Here is a 26,225-nt window from a genome sequence, read left to right as displayed (position 1 = left end):
ATTTGAAGAGATGTCTTGGAACAGTCTGACATTTCTTAGTACTACATAGATTAAAAACAGGATTAATGTAAATGATGAATCAATACAGACTAAATCATTAAATGTGTCTAGCTTTCTTGAAAGACATACTCAAAATTACTCCATTATCATTAAAATATGCATATAAAATCCTATTAAGAAAAGTTAGCTTAAGTTTTTTCTAACGATAATCCTAGCTGCTTCTAGAAAGTGACAGTTACTAGAGGAAATAAGAACTGAATTCCAGAATCTCGTAGCTGAAACTAAAAACACTAAGGAAAAGCACTTGCATGGAACAAGGCACTAAAAGAACAAAACAGGTCCTTTATATCCCAACAATTTTAACTCGTAGATAGCGAAAAGTTCACAAGTTAATTTATTAGACTCTCAGTAGAAACAATATAATTTCACAAAGCTGTTCACTCTGTCAGTTCCCTCAGTGACTGCCTCGTAACATATTTTTTTTCAAGAGAACAGTCAACACTTAGGGAAAAGTTTCTTTGAAAAATACTACTGAAATCAACAAATCTAAGATCTTGCTTTGTGGTGAACTTGCCACTAGCCACGAGAGGAGCCCCGAAGAGAAGATACAAGGACTCCCTGAAACAACATCTCGGCCTTGGCCACATTGATCAACATAACTGGTCTACTTTGGCCTCCAATCGGGAGGTCTGGAGACACACCATCTATAACGCTGCTGATGCCTTTGAGAAAGCACACAGGATCACTCTAGAGGAGAAAAAACAACGCGGAAAGATTCATGCCTTGTAGAATATACCACCTAAGGAGACTTTCTGCTGTGCCTTTTGCAACTGGATATGCCTGTCTCATATTGGCCTTTTTAACCACGAGTATGCTTGTAACAAACGTGGGTAGAGCCCTTCCCAAATCTTCGTTCGTGAAACCCAGCCATGAATGAATGAATGAATGGAATGAATGAAAGGAATGAATGAATGAATGAATGATATCAGTCTGTTTCACATGGATTTGACACATTTCAAGGTGTGTTATGTAAGCTTAATCACGTAACTTGGTTTTCAGATATAAGGTGAATGTAATCTTAGTATAACGTGGCTGTGGATTTCACCTAGTGTTTATAAATCAGACCATAGCCATAAAACTTTAAGAAAGAGACAATATATTTTTTTAAAAATTTTGAAAAAAATAAATCTTCTGTAACCTTATTATTAGAACATATTTTTTTCTCTCATTAAGTGTTGTAGCTACTTTTGAAACCTTAAGACAATTTCTCTGCTGAGTTCCACCAGGCTGGCACCTAATTCTGTAAACTGAGAATGTGGTAGAATCTCTCTTTCCTTTTTCTTTTCTCAAAAAGTTCTCAAAAGAAAAAAATTAAAAATAAATGTAAAATTAAAAGACTCAAGCTCTGTCAAAGAGATTTAAAATGATCATCTCTCCTACAAAACAAAAGTAGAGATGTTTTAAAAGTTTCCAACAGTGGCTTGGAGAAAGCTAGAAAGCAGTTGTGACAAGTACTTGTGTTTCCTTATTTTTTTTCCATATCCTATGTCAATGTTTCTGTGCATAATTTTATACACACCTACATGTTTTATACACGTATACCTCTCCGCTTGTTTCCTGTTGAATTGAATGATGTGAAACAAACCTTGGATATAACAACATTTTGTTTTCCAGTTCTTACTGTCAGTCTTTGTTGTACAGAGCTATGTTGGACAAGAACTCTTACTAATGTGCAGAATACATAATTCAGGTTTGATCTGTGCATATATTTTTTTCCTGGATCAGAGATTAGACATGTGTTTGAGATAAGTGGGTCACTGGTAAAACATGATAAAATATTTTACCCTACAATATTTTGACAATAATTGTGAATGATATATTTATAGCAAGTTATGATCAGGAGTATGTGAAAATCTCTGTCACATAAGTTTCTTAGATGTTTCTGTTGCTCTGCACAAAAAGCACACCTCACCTTCAAATTTGACTTACTCTTGACTTCTGCTGAAGAAAGCAATACAAGAAAATACTGGAGCATAATCTTCACGACAGAGTAGAATGCATCTAATGACAGGTGTGCTGTTTCAATTCAAAAAGTGTCAACAGCCTCAGGAGAGCTCAGTTTACCAAGGAGTTCATCAAAGTGAGACCAAGAATTAACTTGTCCCCAGAGCTCTAGCCAGAATGTAAATCTTGTAAAATCTGTGAATAAAAATCAAACCTCTCAGTACTAGATTTTTGTGTAGTTTTCCCAGTGCTGGAACAAAGAGAAAGATTGACCTTGATGAATCAGAGCATGTTCAGCAGAGACCACAAGATGTTTGGGAGATGGAGAAATTGACCTGTGAGGATGGACCAAGGAATCGGGGTTTGTTCAACCAGGAGGAGAGACAACTGCGGTGGGGCAAGTAGCAGCACCTCAATATTGACAAAAATTGAAAAGTGCTGTCAGGATTATAAAAAAAACAGAGTTACTTTTCATATCAGTGCAGGGTTGGAGAATGAGAGACAACATAAGCTGAGACAACAGAGGCTAAGACTAGCTGTAAGAAGAACCTCTGCCACTATGGGGATATTCAGGCAGCGGGACAGCCTGTTTGGTGGTTATGCAGTCTCCAGCCTTAACTTTTTTTCAAGACCCTAATGGGATAAAGTCCTGAGCCTTCATCTGGCCTCGTAGCTGAGTTTGCTTTGAGAAAGGGATTGGACTAAGGATCTCATGAGGTCCTTTTCAGCCTGAATTATCCTATGAATGTGTCATATTCCTTTCCTGTGAAATTCAGGTGGACAATAGTTTTAGAAAATCCATTTCTGAAGACCATATGAGAGACACGATGAGGCACTCGTTCAGTTAGGTGAGACAAATGCTGCCTATGTAAATGCCGCCTATGTAAATGCCTCTGGGATAACATATTTAAGAACAGAAGGTTGTTGCGCAGAAGAAATTCCAGTCAGGGAAGAACAGAGTGAGAACATGGGAATAACAACATAGACACCCAGGTCAGTGCAGAAGGAGGGGGAGGAGGTGCTCCAGGTGCCAGAGCTGAGGCCTTGCAGCCTGTGGTGCAGACCATGGTGGAGCAGCTGTGCCCCTGCAGCCCATGGAGGAGCCTGTACTGGTGCAGGTGGATGCATAAAGGAAGCTGTGACACCGCGGAAGGCCCAAGATGGAGCAGAGTCCTGCTGGAGACCCATGGCCCACAGAGAGGGAAGTCCACGCTGAAGCAGGTTTTTCCTGGGTAGGACTTGTGGCCCCTGTGGGGGACCCACATCAGTACAACTCATTCATGAAGGACTGCACCCCATGGAGGAGTAACCCATGGGACAGCAGTTTGGGAAGAACTGCTGCCCAAGGGATGGACTCACACTGGAGAGGTCCATCAAGGACTGTCTCCCATGGGAGGGACCCCACGGGAACAGGGCAAGGACTCCTTTCCCTGAGCAGCAGCAGAAACGACAACTGACCGCAACCCCCATTCCCTGTCTCCTTGCACTGCTGGGCGGAGGAGGGAGGACATGGAGGGAAGGACAGGTCGGGGGAAGGTGTTTTTAAGGCTGTTTTATTTCTCACTCTTTGGCTCTTATCCTGTTAATAATAAATATAAGTATTATCCCTACTTTGAGTCTTGTTTTGCTTCTGAAGGTAATCAGTCACTGACCTCTCCCAGCTCTTATCTCTACTCATGAATTCTTAACTGGTTTTTTTCTCTCTCCTCTCTCCAGTTTCAGAGGGAGAGTGAGAGCCACTTTAGTGGGTACCTGGCATGTGACCAGGGTCAACCTACTACAGTAAATTAATTTAAATTTAATATATCTTATTAAACTGAAATTATTGTCAGTGTGTGTGTGCATGCTTCCTGTATAATTTCTATTGAAAGTTTTATGAGGCACAAAGTTATATTTTCCCCTTTTGATATTAATATTTACACACAAAGCTCCTATTAATATCAATAAGGAGATATACATGTAAATCTCCTCCCCTTCCCCAAGTACTGAGGGCAGAACTGATGCAAAAGTGCTCTTGCGTTTTTTCCTCATTTTTCCTGATCTTTTCCAGATGTAATATAAAACATATCCCTGGTACTGGAATAAATCAAAAGAAAATGAAAAATCCTCTTTTTCCAACTAGCAACTTGTCTGTTTTGCTTTTTTCTGTGTTCACAATTATTTTTTTGTTTTCCCCAGAGTGGGAAAAATAAAACAAAAAATAAAAACATTTCTTACCCCACCCAAAAATCCCACTTGAAGAAAAGTTTTATGGTTCTTTCATATTTGTAGAGTTTATAATGAAACATTTCCTTGCACAAACTGTTTCCTCAGAACCATTCAAGGGGAAGTTCGTGATGTGCTCCAATAGATTTCTTTTTAAGTTCTATTTGCTAAATATGACATTTCTCCTAAAACTCATTGATTAAAATCAAATAAAATCTATGGTCTGCAAGCTCAGTCATCACTTTTTTTAATTTCTCCAGGAACATTTCAGCCTATTGAGGGCCTTAGTTTAACAACTGATTTTATGATTTTTCTTTATGAGACAACAACAGAGGACGGATTTTTGCAGCATAGCTACTGGAAATGGATACCTTTCTTTACTCTTGCCTCACACATTTGAACACTACCTAGATACATCTTTATAAAAGCTTTGGAATTATGCAATGCCTATAAATAACGGGAAACTCAGGAGACTCAGATTTATAAATATCTAGTCATGCGACCAAACACAAGTGGAATTTAAGTTTCAGTTGTGTCTGGGTCTGGTAATTCCAGAACCTCTGTTGATCATGTAGCATTTCCAAAGGGAAGATGTAGGTGAAGATGGTCGTGTTATATAAAAAAGCTAGTGTGAAGGAAGGTTTGGAATATTGTGTAAGCACAATAGCACCTGAAAAAAACCCTCCTTATAGATCTACCACATAGATCTTTCTGCAGTGACCAGTTATGTTTCATTGTGTGTAAGGTGCATAGATCTCCATCCCTATCTGAAAGATTGTTTTTTCATGGCAATGTGGATGTATCGTTTTTTTCATAATAGGAGCACTTTTCTAGTACATCTTGGAAATGTATTGAACTAAGATGTTTGGAGAAAAGTCACCAGGGAACATAGCACAGAGGAATTGAAACTTACGTTTTAGCTCATTCCTTGCTATTTCACAGCATAGTTAGGGTCATAATGTGACAGAAGATTTCCTTGGAAATGTCTTATTCTGCTACTGGCCAGATAACTATGTAGTTTCTGCAGTTGTGCAGAATATCTGCAGACTGATCACAGATTGTCTACTTCAAGCATTCTAGAGGCAAATATTTTTCTGCAAACTATATCTCAGCTACCAGTTGAATCCTTTGTTATTCTCTCAGTATCTTCAGGTTTACACTGACATTTAATCATTTGTTATAAACTGACATACAAAAAAAAAGGGCCTCTAGAAGATTATTGTGCTGATAAACTCAGCTTTATTGAGAAAAGTGAACTTTAGCTGATTTGTAAAGTAATACTATACAGAAGGAAATTGAGTAAGTGAATTCGGCTGTCACTTGTGAATAGGAGTTTTGGTATCATTGCTTGAAGGCTGAACATGGAAGTGCTCAATACTGATTAAATGACCATAATTCCTCAAGGTCGTGACATGTCTGAGAGGGATGGAAAGCTGTGTTCAGAAAATCTAAGCAATAGAATCTACAATGCAGTCGCATGCTCAGGAGGACTTTTTACTCTCATCCAGCCCACAAAAAGGATAAATGAAATGGAATAGGCAAGACAGATCTCTAGGCATTTAAAATGTCTAATTTCTGATTGTGTTTTGAGATAATGTCTCTTCATTTAAAGAGAAATTTGATTTGCTATTCTAGGTCAAAAAGAAATACTTTCCACCGATTGCTCATTATGCTTATTGGCATTTTTAGAAACTAACTTCTTGCAGTGGGAGTTTGGAGCTGGCATATATATCAGGTGATGTTTGCTATTGCTGCTGGCCTCCAAGCCTTCCAGGAATTCTGGATTTCCACCTAAAAACTCCAGCCAGAAATTAATGTGACTCAAATCAAACAATACTGAATAGCCACACTGGCAGCTCTGCTCAAGAGAAGCTATGCTGCCAGTAAGGAACAGAGCCAGTGGATGATCACAGAGACAAATGTTGGCTTTAAATCTTGCCCTTGAGGATTGAATGAGTCCTTTTACCTTGGGAAGATTATGTATATTTTTTACACAAACACCAAGAGATTCCTAATAGCTCTTCTGCTTCACATAGCCCAAAGGTCTAAGCATTTAGTAATTTTCTGTGATTAATTCTGAACTACTTCTAAATTACCTATTCATAAAAAATGGGGTTTCCTATCTTATTTGTCCTCATTTAACACTACTGCTCTGATTTAGACCATGAGAAAAATCAGAATTATTTATTTTTTTGCACGTGTGTGGGAATGTGAAAATAGTCAGCTTTAAAAAATAAATTAGAAGCTCGGGAAAAGATAGTAGCATGGTCTAAATTTACAGCTACCTTATTGATACTGAGTAGGTTAGAGTAATCACAAAATCTAAGCACCGGCAGCTCATTTGTACTTTGCAATCACAAGGCCTTGGTGGGTAGTGGTTTAGGGGGACACCTCAAAGAATGGAATAAACATGTAATGTAATAGCTTACTGAAATGTAGGACTCAGTAATTTTCCCTGTCTTTCAAATACTGGAAGAGCCTGCATAAGGAAATGCTTTCCCTTTAAAGGAAACTGCTTTAGAGCAGTTACTTTAGAGGTTAGTCCTCTCTAGAAGGCCAAGTTATAGAAAATTCTACCAAGTTCTTTGAGGCACAGTTGGTTGAGAAGTGTCACATGTTATAGATGAATATGAATCTATCTACTTAAAACTGGTGGTGGTTCTCAAGCCAGTGTCTTGCATTGCTCTTGGGTGGGATACCCATTGGTCTTGTTAGCTTGAGGAAATGAGACTTATTTTTCATCAAAATACAGATAATGTTAGCTTGTAGGAAAACTTGCTTCTCTGCAATTCTCTTTCTCCTTTAATTCTGTGTTCGTTTAGAAATATGGAAAGATAAGGGGAAAGGAAGAAAGGTAACCTGACTTTGTCACTTGGATTTGTATATGTGCAAATACCTGTTCTCCAGGAAATTCTTGTAGTTTCTCAGCTCTTTATAGAGCTCTCTCATCCAGAAACTCTACCCAGGCTCTGGTAAAGGGTGTTATAACCACCTTTCTGTATTTTTTCTACTTGTTATTAGATTGTATGATCTTTGTAGGCTTTCTGCACTGCCATTTTGAGGCATCTAAATATTACCCACTCAAACACCAAGTGAAGACTACAGATATTTGATTTGGACTTTTGGATTCAACACCATAAATAAATCTATGTAGTTTTAAGTTCTTTGGCCTTAGAAAATTAAACAAACAACAAAAAAGAAAGGACAGCTCAAATGTTTGACAGTCACGGAAAGAGAGGTCTCTGACAGACAGGCAAAATGAACTAACAGCATAAACTTTCCCCAGGAACTGGGAGCACTGAGAAATGAATATCCTAGCCTTACTGCAATGGGAGAAGTTTCAGGACTGGAAAACATAAACACGCCAAGATCCTCCCTGCTATATTGGAAAGATTTATTCTGATCTTATCTGAGGGAGGTGTGCAATTACAGTCCACCAATAAAATGGGAAATGTACCACACTAGAAAACAAATAATTTTATATATATATCTATCTCAATGCTCCATATTTCTCTAGCTTCTTTAATTTTCAGGTTTTAAAAGGGCTTAACATGGCATTCTTTAATTAAACCTCAGAAAAATCTCCTAAACTAATAAGTAAATTGAACCCAAATTTGGAAAGGGATAACTACGATCAAAATATTTGTGTGATTTACCAAGGTCATACCATTTATCAAAGCAGGAAGAGAACCAAAGTCACTGAATCCTAAAGCTTTGCTTTTACCACTGATGCCTGCTCCCTGGTTTATTTTTTATCTGTTTCATAGGCTATATTGGAAATGATTTCAGGAACTACTTGAACCAACATTACACACCCTACAGAAATGTAGTCAAAATGTAATTTAGTAAAGGAAGTCAGTTGGAATGAGTCAGACCACAGTTTCTAACTCAACTTAATTACCTAGGTTGTTTTCCTCTGTTAGCAAAGAGCAATGATAGGTTTCACAGAAGTCAGATGGAAACTGCAAAAATAGACCTTGGAAGCTGGAGTCAGAGAACTCAGAGTGGTTGCCACTAGATGGCAGAGATTAAATGCTGCCTGTTTCTGTGGGTCTGGCTCAACAGCTCAGCTGCAGCTGGGGGAATTGCCATACTGAAAATGGCCCTGCACCTAAATTCCAGTGGGATACTGTAGTATCCAAGGCAAAATGGAAAATGATTCACAAAAGATTGTAATCAAAGCATCTGAAACTACAGCATGACAAACTGTGTTGAACTAACATAATTACGTGTTTGGTATGTGCAGCCTAGACATGCAAAAAGCTTGTACAACTAAAGCCCAAAGTGAGCTAAGTTACACCCATGTTTTTTTGGGTGACTGCCTGAGGGCTTATGCCCAAACTATCTCAGTTTTCCTGTGTAATATTTGTCATACTACTTGCATGTGGACACATGCTTTTCTGTAAAATTGTCAGCTTTATCTAGCAGTAGTCCAATCCTTAGTTTTGAAAGTGACCTATTTTCAAGCTCAAACTTCTGTGAAGTAAAGTTTTCAAACAGGTATTTTAAAAGGAATGAAATAAAAAACTGAATAAAGAAAAATAAATTACACACACACACACAAAAGGATGAAAAAACCAAGAACATGCTGATTTCTTTTTTCATTAAAAATCAGCTTTTTAGAACTCAAATAATTTTACTATCTTAGGGAAAGAGTAGAAAATATAGTAGACTCTCAAGCTCTCAAGTCTTCATTTATATTTCTAAAGACTGTTGTTTTTTTTACAAAATGCAACTGTGCTACTAAAATTGTATGAAAAAGTAGAGTTTTTCCTATTCTTTACTCCTTACAAGTGGCAGCAGCATTCTAAACCATAGTAGAAATAAGTTTTGTGATACAGCTCAAAATTTCTATCCTTTCTCCCATCCCCAATGAATCTGAAACTTGAAGATCTTTCATAAGCCTAATTTATGGACTAGTAAAATGCATTTCTGAGCTAGAATTAAAATATACAGAGTGGGAATCCTTTGGCAACTGGTGCCTACCTAAAATGGATAGAGAGTTCTGACCCTAAATCAAATGCAAACATTAGCTTTTAGTATCAAAGGACAAGATAACATCTTCTTCTGGCCAGGAAAGTAGTGGATTGAACATATTTATAGTAATTCATACCCGTCTTTGTGCTGGATTGACCTCTTCCTTCACACAGTTGTGTCATTTTTCTTTCTAGTTCTTAGGCTTGTTCCTCAACAACACAAGTTTTTCCATCTCTCCTTGTCACCTTTGTACTACTAGCAGAATTAGTTCCTCCAGAGCAATGAAGTGCCTGCTGAAGGATCTTCATGGGAAGATTTTGATATCTAACAAGGACAGTAAGTTTTAAGAAATTTGCTTAACACAATGGAATAATCATAACTATTGTACAATTTTCAGTCAATTTATATATGTCCCTTAAACTTGTGGTACCTCACTGATTCACCATTCATACAAATGAGAGGTGGACAGAGGAAATAAGATGGCTGAGCTGACAGCGTCTGTGACAGGAAAACAGCAATGCTGCACCTGCTGGTGCCTGTGGGAGGGAAGAGCTAAACCCTAATGTTGCAATGGTAAATCTATATCCTCAAAAATGGTATTTCCACATGAATGAACAATTTGTAGGTGCAATTTATATGCCTGCTTTAGACAATGATAAAACACTACCTTCCTTACCGACACTGACAAAACATAAACCAAGGACTCTGCAGTAAGCATTAAATAACCTGAGCATTTGCTCCCAATCTCTCTTTCGGCTGCAAATGAAATGGTGAGATTTCTTACTGGTTTAAACTGTTGCTGTGTCTATCTCTTTCCCTTCCCTTACTTTCCCTTTCTTTTCTTTCGTAAGAAAAGCAATAAATGACTGTTTTCTGTTAACAATGTTTTGCCACAGTGATGTGGAAATTTAAATTAAGAATACAGTCTTCTGGCTAGCTTCTGAGACTCATTGTCTGGATTTTTTTGCTAATATTCAAAATGTTTTCTCTGGCTTGTAGTTTTACCCTGGATAGGTCACTTTCTATCTCTGCTTTATCTGTATTACAATGAAGATAGTAATATTTCCTTCATGCATAGGGGAGCTATAATGCTTAGACCATTTGTTAGGAAAGTGCTTTGAGATCATCATCAAAAAGAAAACAGTCCTCTTCAAAATGACAGTGTAATTTCTTCCATTATTATTGATGTCTCTGGAGAAATTATAAATCAATAGCTGAAAGGGAAAGGGTATGAGAAAAAGTTCTAGGAAAATAAATATTAAAAAAAAAAGGAAAAAATAGAAATAACAACAGAATTGTTAAATGAATAAAGAAGGCTTACTTGAATTGTTAAAGAGAACTATGTGGACTTATGTGGGTGTTTCACCAAGGGGTCAAGAATAATATGAAAGGAGCAAAGACAAATTGGAATTGTAGAATACTAGTGCAATAAACCCAAATAAATCAGTTTTAAATGACCAGATTTGTGATCCTCCAGAGAGCACTGTAGCAAGAAATCCCAGTCTCATCGCTTCCTGCCCACACACATTCTTTCTAATAAGATCAAGAAGACACAGGGAGCTCCCATGGCCTATTTGAGATTTATTCAGCTACCCGAAGGAACAGGCCCATTTTTCATGTATTTTAACCCTTCCTCTGCCCTCTCCCCTTCCTGTTCCAAAAAACCCCCAAGCAATATAGTAATGGCAGCATCTGTCATGCAGTGATGCAGTACAAGATCTGAAAACCTTTGCTTTCCAGGTGCTGTAGTTCAAGAGCACAGGGAGAGTTCTGAGATTCCAGATGCTGGGAATCATCATTATTATCCTCATCAAAGTAATGTATATACTCCAAATCCCAGAGAATTTCACAGATATGAAGGGATCAACTGTATTTACCACTGAAAAGAACCAAGCTACTGTTCACCTCTGAGCTACATTTTCACAAATGTTAATATTCCTATAAAAGAATAAATAAAACTAGGTAATATAAAAAACCAAAATCTTTGGGAATAATCAGGCTATCTAAGATGGTTTGTTTCTGTGAAGTGCAATCGGCTTATGCAATGCATTATAATAAGCTTATTTGATAAAAAATATTTTTTAAAATCTCATTTGACTAAAAATTATTCATCACTGTATTGATTGCCAGCAGATATGGTGGCTAATTTGCTTTGTGTCAGCTGATGGATCAAAGTTTGAGTGAATGCAGGTACAACTGACTTAAGTCAAATTCCTCATTATCAAAAAACTCTCAAAATAACTCTGACTCTAAGAACAAGAAATTGAGAACAGTTTCAAACTGAGACAAGAAAGTTTCTAAATTAATGTGTCCTTCTGTGTACAGTTTGCAAAATTACTTTTTCCTTATATCTGATCTTTTTCTGTATTTGCTCTTCCTTGACAAATACTGTTATGAAAAACTATAGAAATTTCCTCTGTTGCTAAAGTCCAGAACTGACTGGTGCCATCTATTAAAGGTGAGACTGAGAGATTTCTTCTAATTGCAACTAAAACAAGACCTTGCCCAAATTACTCATATGGCTTTGGAAATGCTGATTCCTTCCAGTTGTTTCTTTCTCCTCACTCTCCTGATATGTTGTTTTGCTTATTCATACACAGTATCTGGTTTGGACTGGAACTGCAAGCACTGAAGAAATCCTGCTCTTGTTGTATCATGACGTGACTTTAAATGTGGTCTTCTTATCTCCTTGTGTCTCTGTTGATTTCAAATCAATTTTGGCAAAAGACAAAATTGTTTGGCAGAACTTTACCCCTCCCACTAATAGTTTGGATATTCCAGAGACAATTTTGGCAATAGTATTATCTGGTAAATTGTGTTATTCTTATTTTCTATGAGATTTATGTATCTCTTAATCTAAACTTTTTCATTTATGGAAATGACAGCTAAACAAAAAGGAACAAAAAATAACCCATGTAATTATAGGAAGATGCATCCAAGGGCAAAATGTGTGGAAAAGGCTTCAAATTCAAATTCAAGTTTTGTAAAGCAAGTAAGCATAGGAGAGATTAATTCAATATCAAGAATTAAAGACGATTTATTCACCAGGCCAAGAAGGAGACAGAAAAATGTAGCAGCTGTATGCTGTACTTCCAATGATTGTGAGAGAGCTGGAGGAGAGAGTTAGCTTGAGAAAAGGGTTTGTAGAAATCTCATTGAGAGTAAAAATACAAATTTACAAACCAAAGTTTCATGTAATCAGAGAGTAAAGAAAGACACTGACGTGGCCTACTCATCTGAATGGAAACCAGATCGCTTGCCAATGTGGATTGCTGTATCCCACATTGTTATGTCAGATAGGAGTGAAATATGATGCTCAGGCATGTTTTGAAGAGCTCTCCTCTCTATGTCAATGTATACTGCAGACACAATACATTGAGGTCTCAGCACTGTTGTTTCCTTCTCATTTCATACTTCTATTGCATTACAAAAAGTCCAAGTAGTAGTTTTCACTTGAAATTTACCTGTTTTCAATGACACCAGTCCAAGCCAAGATATCCTGCCACCACCACTGTAGATGATCTTCCTACCTCTGTGCTTATCAGCTACATTTTAAGGCACCTACTAATTAAAAATGTGTCATTACAATCATGGCTAAAATTAATGACAATAACGAGGTACTGTGATACATTCAAAATATAAAATTAATGTAGACACCAGAAATAACTTTAAAATTACATGCACACAGAACTGGAACTACTCTGCTCACTGAGCTTCAAAGTTTTGGTTTTTTAACCTTTGGTCTACAAGGCATCCTTCTCAGAAGGAAGTTAAGGTACTTATATGTCTGCTCAGTGAGGCAGGCATTTAAGAGAATCTCTTTTTCTTTCTCTTGTTATCATGTGAAAACACACATATCCTTCTTTGCAACAGGTTAATCTTTGAAAGTTCAGAGATTCAGTGCAGATGCTTACCAAAATAAACCCAACTTTCTGGTTTAAAGTTTCTAGCAATCCTGTGGGTAAAAGTTGCCTTGAACAATTTACAGTATTTAACATTTTCATTCTGTTCAGAAATACAATGAAGATAGCAGCATTTACTTTCAGCTAAAAGCAAAGCCAGCAAAACTGGATAAATCTCTCTGTGAAAGCTATAAAAGTTATAGAGTTCAGTCGTGTGAGGTGTTGGCTCTGATGGCTTCCTGTGAGATATAGCATTCCCTTGGGTGTAGTCAGTGGGAACCAGAGAACTTGAAGTTGTTTCATCTGACTTTAATTGCAAACATTGCAAATTAAAGAAGGTATAAGTTGGTTTCATCCAGGCAAAGTCTTCTTTGTGTCAAGTTACTGAAAACCATGGTTTTGAATGGAAACTGAAATGGTATAATTTTTTGTGATAAAACAACTCATTCTGGGAAAAAATGGTCTTGTCTCACATGAGCGTCACTTCTCAGCCTTCTTGAAGGTAGTACTTTTCATATATGACTATTGCATATAAGTACTTTTCACAGCAGTACAGCACCTGTGGATTTTAACTCAATAGTTTCAGTCTACAAATACTAATAAGAACTCATTTCTTTATCTTTGTTTCTGTAAAGCATAGTGAGATGTTGACTGATATTTAACGACCTGGTTTGTGTTTCTTCAGTATAGTTTTGTACAGTCAAATAGCACCTGGTTACAATTTCTTAGTGATACCAAGATAAAGCAGATTTGTACAACAAAATTGAATAAATAGCACAGTTATTCAAAAATATGACAAGGAAGACCCTGATATGATAAGTAAAATAAGAAGTTCAAGTATGCATAACTTTTTTCTTTTTTTCCTCTTCCCCACCCCCCCCAAACGACATTATTCATCACTGCAAATTACTCCACAGCACTTTGTTTCCAAGTTCAAATTTACACTTTATTAATGCTGGGAGAAAAAGACAAATCTATCTGTGGTGAGGAATTGAGGATTTGAGCAAAGTATGGACATGGGTAAAGGGAAACCGTTTCTTTTATTAAGAGGTCATTTTCTGGACAATATTTCTAGTGACCAGCAGCAGTTTAATTTGTATCTTGTATTCAGTTCAATGCATTTTAAAGCAAGCTACAGCTTTTTACACCTAAATTAGGTAGTGTTTACCTAAAATCTAAAAAGACATGGGAATTTAGATATACCAGACTGATTAACTCACTACCTGCCTGTGATTCAGGTTTCCACCATATTTAACACAGTATTCTTGAGGTATAATAGTTATTGAGAGAACACTGGTCCTAATTGTAAATGTGTACATTTTTTAAATTTATATTTGTGATCTATGATTACTGATACACAAATGTGTAGTAGAAACTTGAGCTCAGGCAATTTTTATTGTCCTACATTTAAAATTCCATGAAGTAAAGAAGACAAGAGCTCAGAAGATTCATCACAAGCAGATTGATATTCCTTTTATTCTGGCACTATGGTTTGAAATATCTTTTCCATTATTATAATCTAGCCTTTATTTTTCAGCTCTATCATTTCCCATCAGGGTAGAAGGCTGTTTGACCTCTTGCTATTTTAGTCTTTCCACATTAGTTGAACAAAGAATCTTTCAGGCATAACAGTATATGCTTTTTTTCTGAACAAATCCACTAAGGCTGAGGTAATATTCTCAAAGATTCCTCAGTCAGTCTTAAAATATTTAATTTATAACTAAGGTATTCAGTAAGCTTAATAGCTGCCAAATCTTAACAATAAATAAGAAGATAACGTTGCCTGCAAGATATCATGCACTAATCGTATTCATTAGGCTTGATAGACGTTTCTGAGTTACAATTTTTTTGTGAATTTTATGTTAATTCGATGTAAAGATGGTGTTTGCTTACTAATCAGTAAGGAACCTCTTAAAACCCATGAACAGCTTTTCAGATTTATTAAATTACACCTGAGTATGACTTGCAGATTAATTTAGAAAGGGGAAATCAGTTAAAAAAATCTTCAAAGTTTTTGCTAGAAATTATATTCTACTTGAATTTTTTAAGTTACCACTTCAAATTGGATAAGGTAAAATTTAGTTTCCAGGCCTGTTTAGCGACTTAGTGAAGCTGTAAATGTTTAGAATATGAATCAAATATAAGGAAGAGAATATCAATAATTTAATTTTTGTTATTATCTATCACTGAAGTTTTTTTGCTTTGCTGTAGTTTGATCCTCTCCTGTCAAAGTGATAACAAGTAGTTTCAAGTGCAACATTAGGTAAAGCATATACTAACAGTTTGACAGATATGTTTAAATAATTTAACACCATATTTAAAATTTAACTTCAACAAATGTTTGTCCAGAAATATTTGAAAACACTTTGCATGAGCACTTGAATCAGTCTTGCAGTCTGAGCATGCATGTGTCACAGCAAATCTATCACAGAAGGTGTAGAGGTTCAAGGAAGAATGGATTTACCTTCCTTTTTTTTGAGGTCTGTTCAAGAAAGCTCCTTTTTAGAACTTTATCTTTTCTAGCACTTATCTTTCTTAGTTCAAATGCTTTTATGATCTATGTAATGCCCCTGATGTTTATCCCAAATGGAATTGTCTGTGTAGTGCCAGGACTGAGACTCAGAAAAATATATGGTTACTTGTTTCCTCCACACCCTCTTCAAACTGAAATTGAACCCTGTGTCATCTTTTAGTGGAAAGTTTTGGGGTTGAGTTTGTTTTTTTTCTTTCTCAGTTGACCACAGTGCATTCACCAGGCAATAAAACACCTTTTAAAAGAAACATATGAGGCTATATCCACTGAACTCCAGCACCATTAAATATTTATTGATACAATAGTGCACGTTACAGTGTGAAATAAACATCAGGCTCTGCAAATTTAATAGTTTCCAGTGGAGGAAATAGAAAAGAACAGAAAAAAAAAAAAAAGAGAGGAAAAAACCTCCCAGAGTTTCTGTAGTCTCAAGAACTTGCCTTAACAAATAAATAGTTCATGATGTGCCAAAACTGAATTGCCAAATGATTGACCACATCCTATATTGCACAAGGAAAAGGTTGCTGTTGTTTTTACAAGTGTGTTTCATTCAGTGTTTGACTTCATTGTGTAAATACTATGGAGCTTGCTTTTCAAAATTAACCTTTATTATAGATTAGCTGCAGACAGGATTGCAGGGGGAAGGAAGCACAGAAATTAGGGAACAGGAGAACCCCAGAAAGTCTTAATCCCATATTTCCTGAATTGGAACTGCTGAAGTCTAAAAAAATGTTTTAGGAGTCTCAGAAGAAAGAAATACGTTTTAAAAACTGCTTGCTTTTACGTCTGAAAAGCAACAAAGAAAAAAGTATATCCTTATTTTCAGGCATTAGACAGAATTTTCAGGGTAATAGTTAAATAGTATGTTACTAAAACTCTACAGCAGTGGTAAATTTTTAGGTTCATTTTTCTAATGAGAATATTCAAAGGATGTTTAACAGTTTTGAAAGGATTTTCTAAAAACCAGTGCACATTTTGGTGCAATTTCAGTTTCTAAGGTTCTTCAGTGTATTTAAAAATTACTTCTGAGAAGCAGACTGCAAAGTTGAATGTTATAATCCAGCTTCCATTCTGCATTTTAGTCATACTTTCATGTTGAAAACCCTGCATTTATAGAATCATAGAATCATTCAGGTTGGAAAAGTCCTGTAAGATCACCAAGTCCAAACATTAATGTTAATCATGATTTAGACTACCACTAAACCATGTCCCTAAGTGTTGCATTTACATATCTTCTAAGTACTACCAAGGATAGTGATTAAACCACTTCCCTGAGAAACCTGTTTCAATACCTGACCACCCCTTCAGTGAAGAAATTTTTCCTAATATCCAAACTAAACTTTCCCTGGTGCAAGTTGAGGCCATTTTCTCTCATCCTATTGCTAGTTGCCTGGGAGAAGAGACTGAACACCACCTGGCTACAACCTCCTTTCAGGTAATTGTAGAGAGACAATAAGGTCCCCCTGAGCCTCCTTTTGCCAGGCTAAACCCTGACTCCTTCAGCTGCTCCTCAAAACATTTGTGCTCCAGACCCTTCACCAGCTCCATTATCCTTCTCTGGACAGACTCCAGCACCTCAATGTCTTTTTTGTGGTGAGGGGTCCAGAACTGAACACAGCATTAGAGGTGTGGTCTCACCAGTGCTGAGTACAGGGGCCCTGGTCCTGCTGACTACACTATTGCTGATACAGGCCAGGATACCATTGGCCTTCTTGGCCACCTGGGCACACTCATGTTCAGCTGGGACTGTCCACCAGTGCCATGTAACTTCATTCACCACCCCTCTCTTTATCCATGCATCCAGTTTTCTACTCAGTAAAGCAGAAGAGTAAGCCCATCTAAACCAGGAGCAGCCAGTTTCTCCAGAAGAACCCTGCAGGAAATGGTATCAAAGGCTTTACTGAAGTCCAGATAGACGACAACAACCTTTCCCTCATCCACTAAGCAGGCTCACCTCTCATAGAAAGAAATCAGGTTAATCAAGCAGGACCTGACTTTCACAAACCCATGCTGGCTGGGCCTGATCTCCTGCTTGTCCTGCACGTGCCACATGATGCCACGTAAGATGATCTGCTCCTTAACTTCTCTGCCACCAGGTCAGATTGACAGGCCTATAGTTCCCAGATCCTCCTTCTAGCCCTTCTTGTAGATAGGAATCAGATTTGCCAACCTCCAGTCAACCGGGACCTCCCTGGTTAGTCAGGACTACTGATAAATGGTGGAGAGTGCCTTGGTGAGCACTTCTGCCCTCTTCCTAAGTAGCCTTGGGTTGATTCATGAGGCCCCACTGAGTTGTGCAAGTCTTAGTAGTTTAGCAGGACCATTTCATCTTGGATTATTGGAGCTTCACTCTGCTCCCTGTTGTGAAGGACCAGGAATCAGAATGGGAACGATTTCAGAAGTGGAAAAAGAGGTACAGTGATTGAAAGGACTTTATGATACAGATTTTACATTTATTATGTATATACACATTGTATATTTCCCCAGGATTTGTATCTCCTGGGCAATCCCAGGCTTGTCCACTTCCCTGCTTCCCTGCTGATTGGCTGGAGAAGCTGCAGAGAGGAGACAACCTCCATTTGCCCTTTCCTTCCCCGATTCCTCCCACTTTCCTCCCTCTTTTGCCTGTGTCCCTATCTCGATTTGTTCCCCCGTTTGTCTGTCTCATGCTCCACCCCATGTTCTGACCCTTTCCCCTCCTGAACTGATACAACATCCTGTTCACGCTTCAATAAAGCATTCCATCTGCACCCTACCTTGTCTCCCGAACCCATCCGTGCTGTGTCACGGCCCCATCCCTCCTTGGACCGTGGCACCCTGTCTCTCTGTCTTCCTGCTCAGGGGACAGGTTACCCAGAGAACTATTCTCGTTAGTAAAAACTGAGGCAAAGAAAGACTTTTCCTCATCATTTGTCACGTTTCTCTGTCACATCCAATAAAGGATGGAGATTCTACTTAGCCCTCCTTTTGTTGCTGGTATATTTATAGAAACATGTTTATTGTCTTTTATGTCAAATAGCCAGATTGAATTCTAGCTGGGCTTTGGCCCTTCTAATTTTAGCCCTGCATAACCTTATGACATCCCTGTAGTTCTCCTGAGTTGTCTGTCCCTTCTCTGTAATGTCATAAACTCTCTTTTTTCCCTGAGTTCCAGTCAAAGCTGCCTGTTCAGTCAGTCCAGTCTTCTTCCCCACTGGATCATCTTTTGACTTATGGGTATGGCCTGCTTCTGTACCTGTATGATTTCCTCCTTAAAGCCTTCCTGAACTCCTTTGCCTATCAGGACTGCCTCCCAAGGGACTCTCTCAACAAGGTCCCTAAACAGGCCCAAGGTGACAATTCTGCTATCTCCCCTCGTTACTTTTTTGAAAAGTTTAATTAAACATTAAAAGTTTCTGAGAAAGAGACACAGCCTCTTTGGAATCTATAAATAGTTTTGAGAAAAGTAGAAAAAAACCCCAAATTAAAAGCTCATTCTGAGAGTTGTCATTACATTTGGGCCAGAAATATCAAAAAAGTGCATTAAGTTCCTAAAACTCAAGAACTTTTTAAATTCTCATTGTGTTCCATGTTCTTCCTTCTTTGAAAAGTGAAACATATTGAATAGTAATGAAATCCTGCAAATACCTCTTTTCCAGCCTTTTGGCCTCACAATCTGCTCCAGCCAGGATGGACTTAGAAAGTATGAGGAAGATGTGGACTGACTTATTTTCCTCTCCTATTTCACTACAATAAAAGTGTTCTATTTTTTGGTCACAGATGATGGTCACAGATGATAGTCACAGCTCACAGCCATTCCCTCTTTCCACTTTCTCTTATTGCAGCAGGTCAGGGCTGTAACCCAGGCCATTTTATTTCTTTTCTTTCTTAAGAAATCATGAACGTAGAACTTAACAAATTATGTAGAATGGGTTGGTTGCTTTTTATAAAGTCAAAAGTGAAAGGAAATTGTATGGTCCATTCAGGTAATTCCATGTTTTAATGTAGAGTTTGTTACTAAAAATTACTTTTCTTATCCTTCCTTTTTCTTGAGTGTCAGATCCTTGATATAAAACAGAACTAATAACTCTGCCTAATCTCATAGACTGTGCATCACTATTAATTAATTAACACATGGAAACTGTTTCAAAAACTCAGTTAATGGAAGTGAGGGAACCAGTTGTTATTGTTGGTCACTTATTGTATATGCTTTTCAAAATATATGTACTCATTTACCTGGCCTTTGGGAAATCTTTTAAGCAATATAAAGAAAATGAAATCATATATTATGCGTGTGCATATCTTATTCAGGTCCTAAGGTCACTGACAGTATTCAGAATAAATTAAAGGAGTGAAATTCTATGTTGGAAATAATAACAATTCCAACATTCTGAAATCATCTACACTGTGTTGATTAGCAAAACATGCTGCTAATGTTGTGCTTCACATAGGTTAACTACATACAATAGTTCAGATCCCTTCTGAATTATAAAGACTTCTTCTGTACAAGTGTTAGTTTTTGGGTTGGGTTTTTTTTGGTAGTTTGGATTGGGTATTTGCAGGGTAGAACTTTCATTTGTGATATTGTTCTTTGAAAATGCAGAGCTAGTATCTATTTCAGTTGCATATAACAACTTCCTCCCCTGGGTTCAGCTGTGATCCAGTGATAAAAAATTGATAATAAAGGTAGAGAACTGCTGGAAACTGTAAATAATGTTTGGTAAATAGTGAATGGATATGAGTTCTGAAGACAACAAAGGAGATGATAGGAAAACTAACATACTGGAAATGGGTTAAATAGTAGTTGATTTATTGTATATACTACAGAACAAGAAGACGAGGCTGCAGGATCAGAATGTATTAGTAAGAAGTGGAGCTTAGTCTAGTGGTTTATGGGATTGAACGTTGTGAAGAGACCTCCAAATTTCAGAATGAAATCCAATACAAATTCAGATTTTGAGATGATCCACTTTGAACTCAACAGCATATTCAAATTGGAAAAGATACAAGTAGTGATATACTGGATTAAGATTTCTGGAGCATCTGGTCAAACCTGACCTTCGTTTTTCCTAGAAAATACTCTGATTCTGCTTCTTTGCATTACAAGCAAATATAAAATATATATTAAAAAAATAAAAAAAAAATTAAAAAAAAAAGAAAGTAACCTACTACTGCCACTGTGAACTGGCACTGTACTATTTTGGAGGAAAAAAAAAGGTATAATCTTGGTTGCTGTCTTTAAAACTTCAAAACAGACTTCACTCAGAATGGTTAATTCAAAAAGGTAAGTTCTGCTATAGCCTCTGTATGACATTGACCAAATTTTGAGGAATACATTCAGTGCAGGTAGCTTGGTGTGCAGCTGCAGTGTGAGCTGCAGATTGAGCTCTGGGTGACAGTAGCTCCAGGCAAGAGGCCATGAACTGCACAACAAAGGGCAGGGGGCCCTGTGGCACCAGCCAGGGGACCTGACACTCAGAGACACAGCAGGAGCCAATAACCCCAGACTATCCCACACATAGATTGTGAGGGTATGAAACCCCAGGTGTTCCTTTGTTTGGAGTCCTTCCTCAAAGGCACCAAGTGTTAGTTGTTATTTTGTTAATTTCTGCACCAAGTTTAAATTATTTGAAGGATTGAGATGTCTGAGACTCTGCTCTGGTAAACCTCTGGTCCAGCTGGTAAGGAAACCTTGTCTGATTGTGAGAGTGGGATGTGCAGAGAGTCAAGTGGGACAGCATTGACTCACTGGAGATGCCCGCTGGGAAAGGGCTTCTGTCCTCGCTCAGTTGGTGCCTTTATGACTACCAGAGTGTCTCCTGGATAGTCAGCCAGGAAAGATTCCTTAGCACGAATTATGCAATTTCTTTGTGTTTAATTTACTTTCTATTTAAGTGGTAATAGTTCTAGTCATCAATCGTTTGTATATATTTTCCAGTTCAACTGAAAAAAGGTCAAAGATGCAAAAGTCAAATTATTTGCATAATTTAGATTTTTTAAAAAATATATATATTTAAATGTAATGTTAATGGACTTTTGCTTCAACAGGTTGTCTTCTTTCTCCTTCATTTTCCCCATTACTCAGCATTTTGTATCACTTTAACCTAAACCTCCTGAAACTCAGAATGAGGATATAGGTTTTATGAATGTAAGGGGAAAAAAAAATCTTCCTAATGAGAGTGGTCATTGGGAAAGGTTTCTAAGAGGAATCATAGAATATCCAGGTAGAAACCTAACTGGACAAAGACCTGACCATCTTAATGTAACTTTGAAGCTGGTTCTGCTTTGAGTGGAGGTTTGATGAGGATGATCTTCAGGGGTCACTTCCAATCTAAATTACTTCCTTATTTTGCTGTACTTTCATGATTTTTGAATTCATTTGCCAATATGCTCAGTTGTCCCACTAGTCCATTCCTGTAAGACCATTAATTTAGAAATGGTTGTTCTGGGAAGCCACTTACTAATTGTAAGACTGACTTGCTCATTTTAACACAACTTTTGCTTCTCTAAACAGTGCTCAGCTTCGTCTTCTTTCAGTGTTTGTCAGGTAGTGGAGGAAATGTTTATGGCCAAATTGACAGAGTAAGAAAATTTCTGGGATATTACTGTTGTAATAAAATTGTAAATTTCATGAAAAGAAGACAAAATTTCAAGTATCTGAAGATATTAGATTTTTAAAAGCTTGACAGAACATTTTGCATTGATTTATCACTGACTTTTGAACAATTATGTTCAATTATGTTATTCAAATCTAGAACAACTCCTATTAAAGAAAAAGGATGAAATGAAAAAAGATATTGAAGGTTTAAAAGATATTTGACATACTTGGGGATATAAAAGCTTATAAATAAATAGCTACACCAAGAGGAATAAGGCAGAAAAAAAAATAAAGAAAAAATCAAGACAGAAAAAGGGCAGATTTTCTTCCATGTCTCAGAGACATGTTTATATTCTAACAGTTGTGTGCAGTGAGTGCTGGGAATGGAGAAGTGCATTTTGAGTGAAAGAAACATCCAAGTCCCTCAAAAATCTCAAAAGTTTGTTAGACGTGAAATTTTTTGCTTACAATTTCTTACATTAGGAGATCAAAGTCTGTATCATTGGAAGAGTAGTATCTCAGATATCTTCCAGTCTAAATAAAAGTAGGAATAACCGGAACACAGTTTATATCCCAATGTATTTTGGATAATTTTTTTACGGGTTCTGCTAGTTAAGAAAAAAAGTAAGTTTATGTGTTGACTTGCTTTCATTATGAAATGCTATATGTTATATGTAACACATTCCATTTTCTTTACAAAGAATTTAGTTATTTCACATATAGTCTAATAAAGATATTTTGGAAGACTGGCATGAGAACAGCCTGTAGGAAGAACATTTATGTTGTGATTTTTATTGAGTCTTCCACAGAATAGTAGGAAAGTACTCCACTTGCATCTATTTCTGTATAACATAGTTATCTAGAATTTCTTAATAATACCCTGAAGGCAGTATTGAACGTGTAGATTTCATCTACCTTTGCAAGCACCAGATGTGGTAAAATCTATACAGTCCCTCTTTTCCATCTCTAAGTGTAGCTAACAGTCCAGCTACTGTGTGGCCCATGGTTAATAATGGCCATTATAGTAATCAGAAGTAATATTCAGTCAGAAATAAGAAGACTGTCTGAGATTGCCACATTTTATTTTTCTTTTTTTTCTGGTAGATACAGATCCAAGGTGATGTAGGTGCATTTATATTACACGTACATCGTCATGGTTCAATCTGAGCTGACTCAAAATCATTTGTACAGGGTGAAATCTGAACTTTTCTCTAAATTCACAAATAATGCAAACTTACTCATCTTCACAGGATGGAATGAGTTTGGGGCAGTGTTTCTATTTTAGTCTAAAATGGGCAGTTTTTAATAATTTTTAACAGTTGCCGATATAGTCCTCAAACCTGCTAAGGCAATGCTAGATAGCAGAAACATTGAGGCCTGGTATTTTAGGAAGTGTAATTATACTATTTCAGGAAGTACATAAAACTAGTAATAAAACTCTAAGCTCCACAAGCTTATTCACAGCTCTTGTGAGAATAGATTGTCTTAGAATTTTTTGTTCCACCTTTTCAGTTATTTATTCTATTTTTTTCTGAGATGTGAAACAGAGATCTTGTGAAAGACACATTTTTGTCTCTTCAAGAAATTAAACAAGGTGAACAGTCTGGCACATCTAAGTTGTATTTTCAACTATATATCACATATAGAAAAAGGAGAATAAGTACAAATTTCCTACTTTGTTGTAACTAAATTTGTTAAGAGTGTGACGTTGCCCAATACCAAAAACAAAAGAGAGTTGGCAAACTATAGCAGATGTTGAAGATTATCCTACAACTGATGTACTGGGAAGATTCTGCCAGGTGCTATCGGGGGAGAAAGACAAAGCATCGAGACTGTCTATTTTAATTTTATACTTTAGGTATAAAGTGCTTTATATGTTCTTGTTGTCATCTGTAGTGCCTACATAACCCATCGTCATCATAATTGTTGACAAACAAGCTGCACTGAAAATAAGTCTGGTCAAAAACCTTGTGACAAAGCACATACGTCAATAGAAAGCTATATTTTTATGACATTAATACAAAGGGAAAGGTAGTTGTCAGTGGTGTTTTAACAAGGAATGTGAAACAGCAAAAAATATTTGCCACTCTTCAGAGATATTTCGACAGGAAAATAAATTCTGAAAACTATTTTTTCGTGGGTTAGTTTTAGATGGACTTTTTTTTAAATTATCTTTTTCAATCAAAGCATATTCTAGTATTTATGTGTCACTTCCATGATCCAGCTCCCAAATAATTCTAAAATACTATTGTGGAAAATATAGGGGAGAAAAGCTTTGTATTGTGATAGTGGATTTAGATATGCAGAGGTATAGGCCCTTTATCCACTGTTGTCTGGTTTTAACATCAAGAAGACCTTTTCAAAATGCTAAAAAAAGTCTTGATTCTTAGGGATGAATCTTCAGAATTTAAAATAGATGACATAGCATCTCATATAACTGTAATTATCCACTCACAAGTAGCAGATTAAGTGAGGTTTCCACAAAAAGCTCTTCATGGTGATATATGAAAAATGAAGGAAGGAAAGAAGAAAAGGAAGATGTAGTAACTGGCAACTATAGTCCACTACAGACAAACTTTCACTCCACAAGATAAATGAATGAGAGTCTAAGCCCATGTTTTTCTAGAGGGTTGTTGATGGGACACTTAGCTGCACCCATTCACAATGCACTTGAAGTGAATTAGCCTGAAAGAATCTTGAATTACCCAGACTCCAGCACTGATCTTAGAATATGCTGCTGGATAGGGAAGTCTCTCGTAAATAAGAGATGATCTGGAAGAACCAAGCACTATCTGCGTTTTGCAGATGTATATTGCATCCTCCCACCTTGTGGTGCCTTCAGATCTTCAGAGATAATGCAGAGTCTTCTCCACAAAAAGAAAGGAATGCTTTCTTAAATTAAACCACTCTTTAATTAAACAAAATGCTTCCCCATGCAAATTTGATCCAAGATCAGTATCTCAAGATTTTAGCTGGAGCATTAGCAGGAAAACGTGTGTTATAACTTTACTGTGAAGGATTTTACCAACATGGTAATCTCTTAGTTATGTTACCGGTGTTTTTCATAGAAGTAACTAAAATTTTAGCAAACACTGAATATAAATAAACTTACTTGATGTGTGCCTCACTCACTTCTGTTCAGGTTCCCTTGTCCTCATCCAATGACAAGGGCGTGTTTGCACTGTTTCAGACCTCCATTTCCCTGCAGCCTCTGTAGAATAGCTTTTCTGTTCTGACTTTAGCCAACATGGGAAATGATTGAGTTCAAAACAATAACCAATGTCTACTACGCATCTGCTCACAATAACATTATACACAGAAAAAGTAAAAATTTGTCTTAGCAATATGAGTGTACAGCACAGTAATCTTAAAGAGGTATCACTAAGTATCAAAACAAAGTAAAAAAATATACATTTCTTCATATAATTTCTTCTTCTACAATGTCCCCATTTTCAGGACAGAATATGATGTTTATACACATAAATGCTCCATGGAGCATTTCCTTTTGCAAAGGTTATAGCCAGAGTGACATATTTTGGTAGCTGCCTAAGGAACTTTTTTACTGCAACACCTCACTACGAGCAGAAAGTATAAACTATCAAAGTGCCTAGAGACTGTAGTCTGAAAAAAAAAAGGGGTGTGTGTAGGGGCAGTAAGGGAAAGCTTTAGTTATATAAAGCCATGAACACTCATGTTTTCATTTGAAAGTACATGAACAAGAGTGCTTATTTTAGCCACTTAAAACAACAATAACTAAGTCAGGAAAGATCATTATACTGGAATTAAGGAAACTATGCATTTATAAAAACAGTCTCCAATAACAAAGTCCCTTCTGGAGAAATGCTGCCTTCTCTGCTGAATGCTAAGTAATCGTTTTGTGCTGAGCTAATTATTAGTAGCTTGAAATGGACAGAGTTAATAAAGTGTAGCTCTATAAAGTTTTCATTGTTGCCGGTAGCTTTATTCTGCCCCTAAATATTTGGAGATTTTCTTTCCTTCCCGTGCAGTTTTTTTCCAGTGTATTTTT

The sequence above is a fragment of the Corapipo altera genome, unplaced genomic scaffold, assembly GCF_003945725.1.
Source record: "Corapipo altera isolate COAL_440 unplaced genomic scaffold, ASM394572v1 23, whole genome shotgun sequence".
In the NCBI taxonomy this organism is placed as follows: Eukaryota; Metazoa; Chordata; class Aves; order Passeriformes; family Pipridae; genus Corapipo; species Corapipo altera.
Note: the sequence above shows the minus strand (reverse complement) of the source record.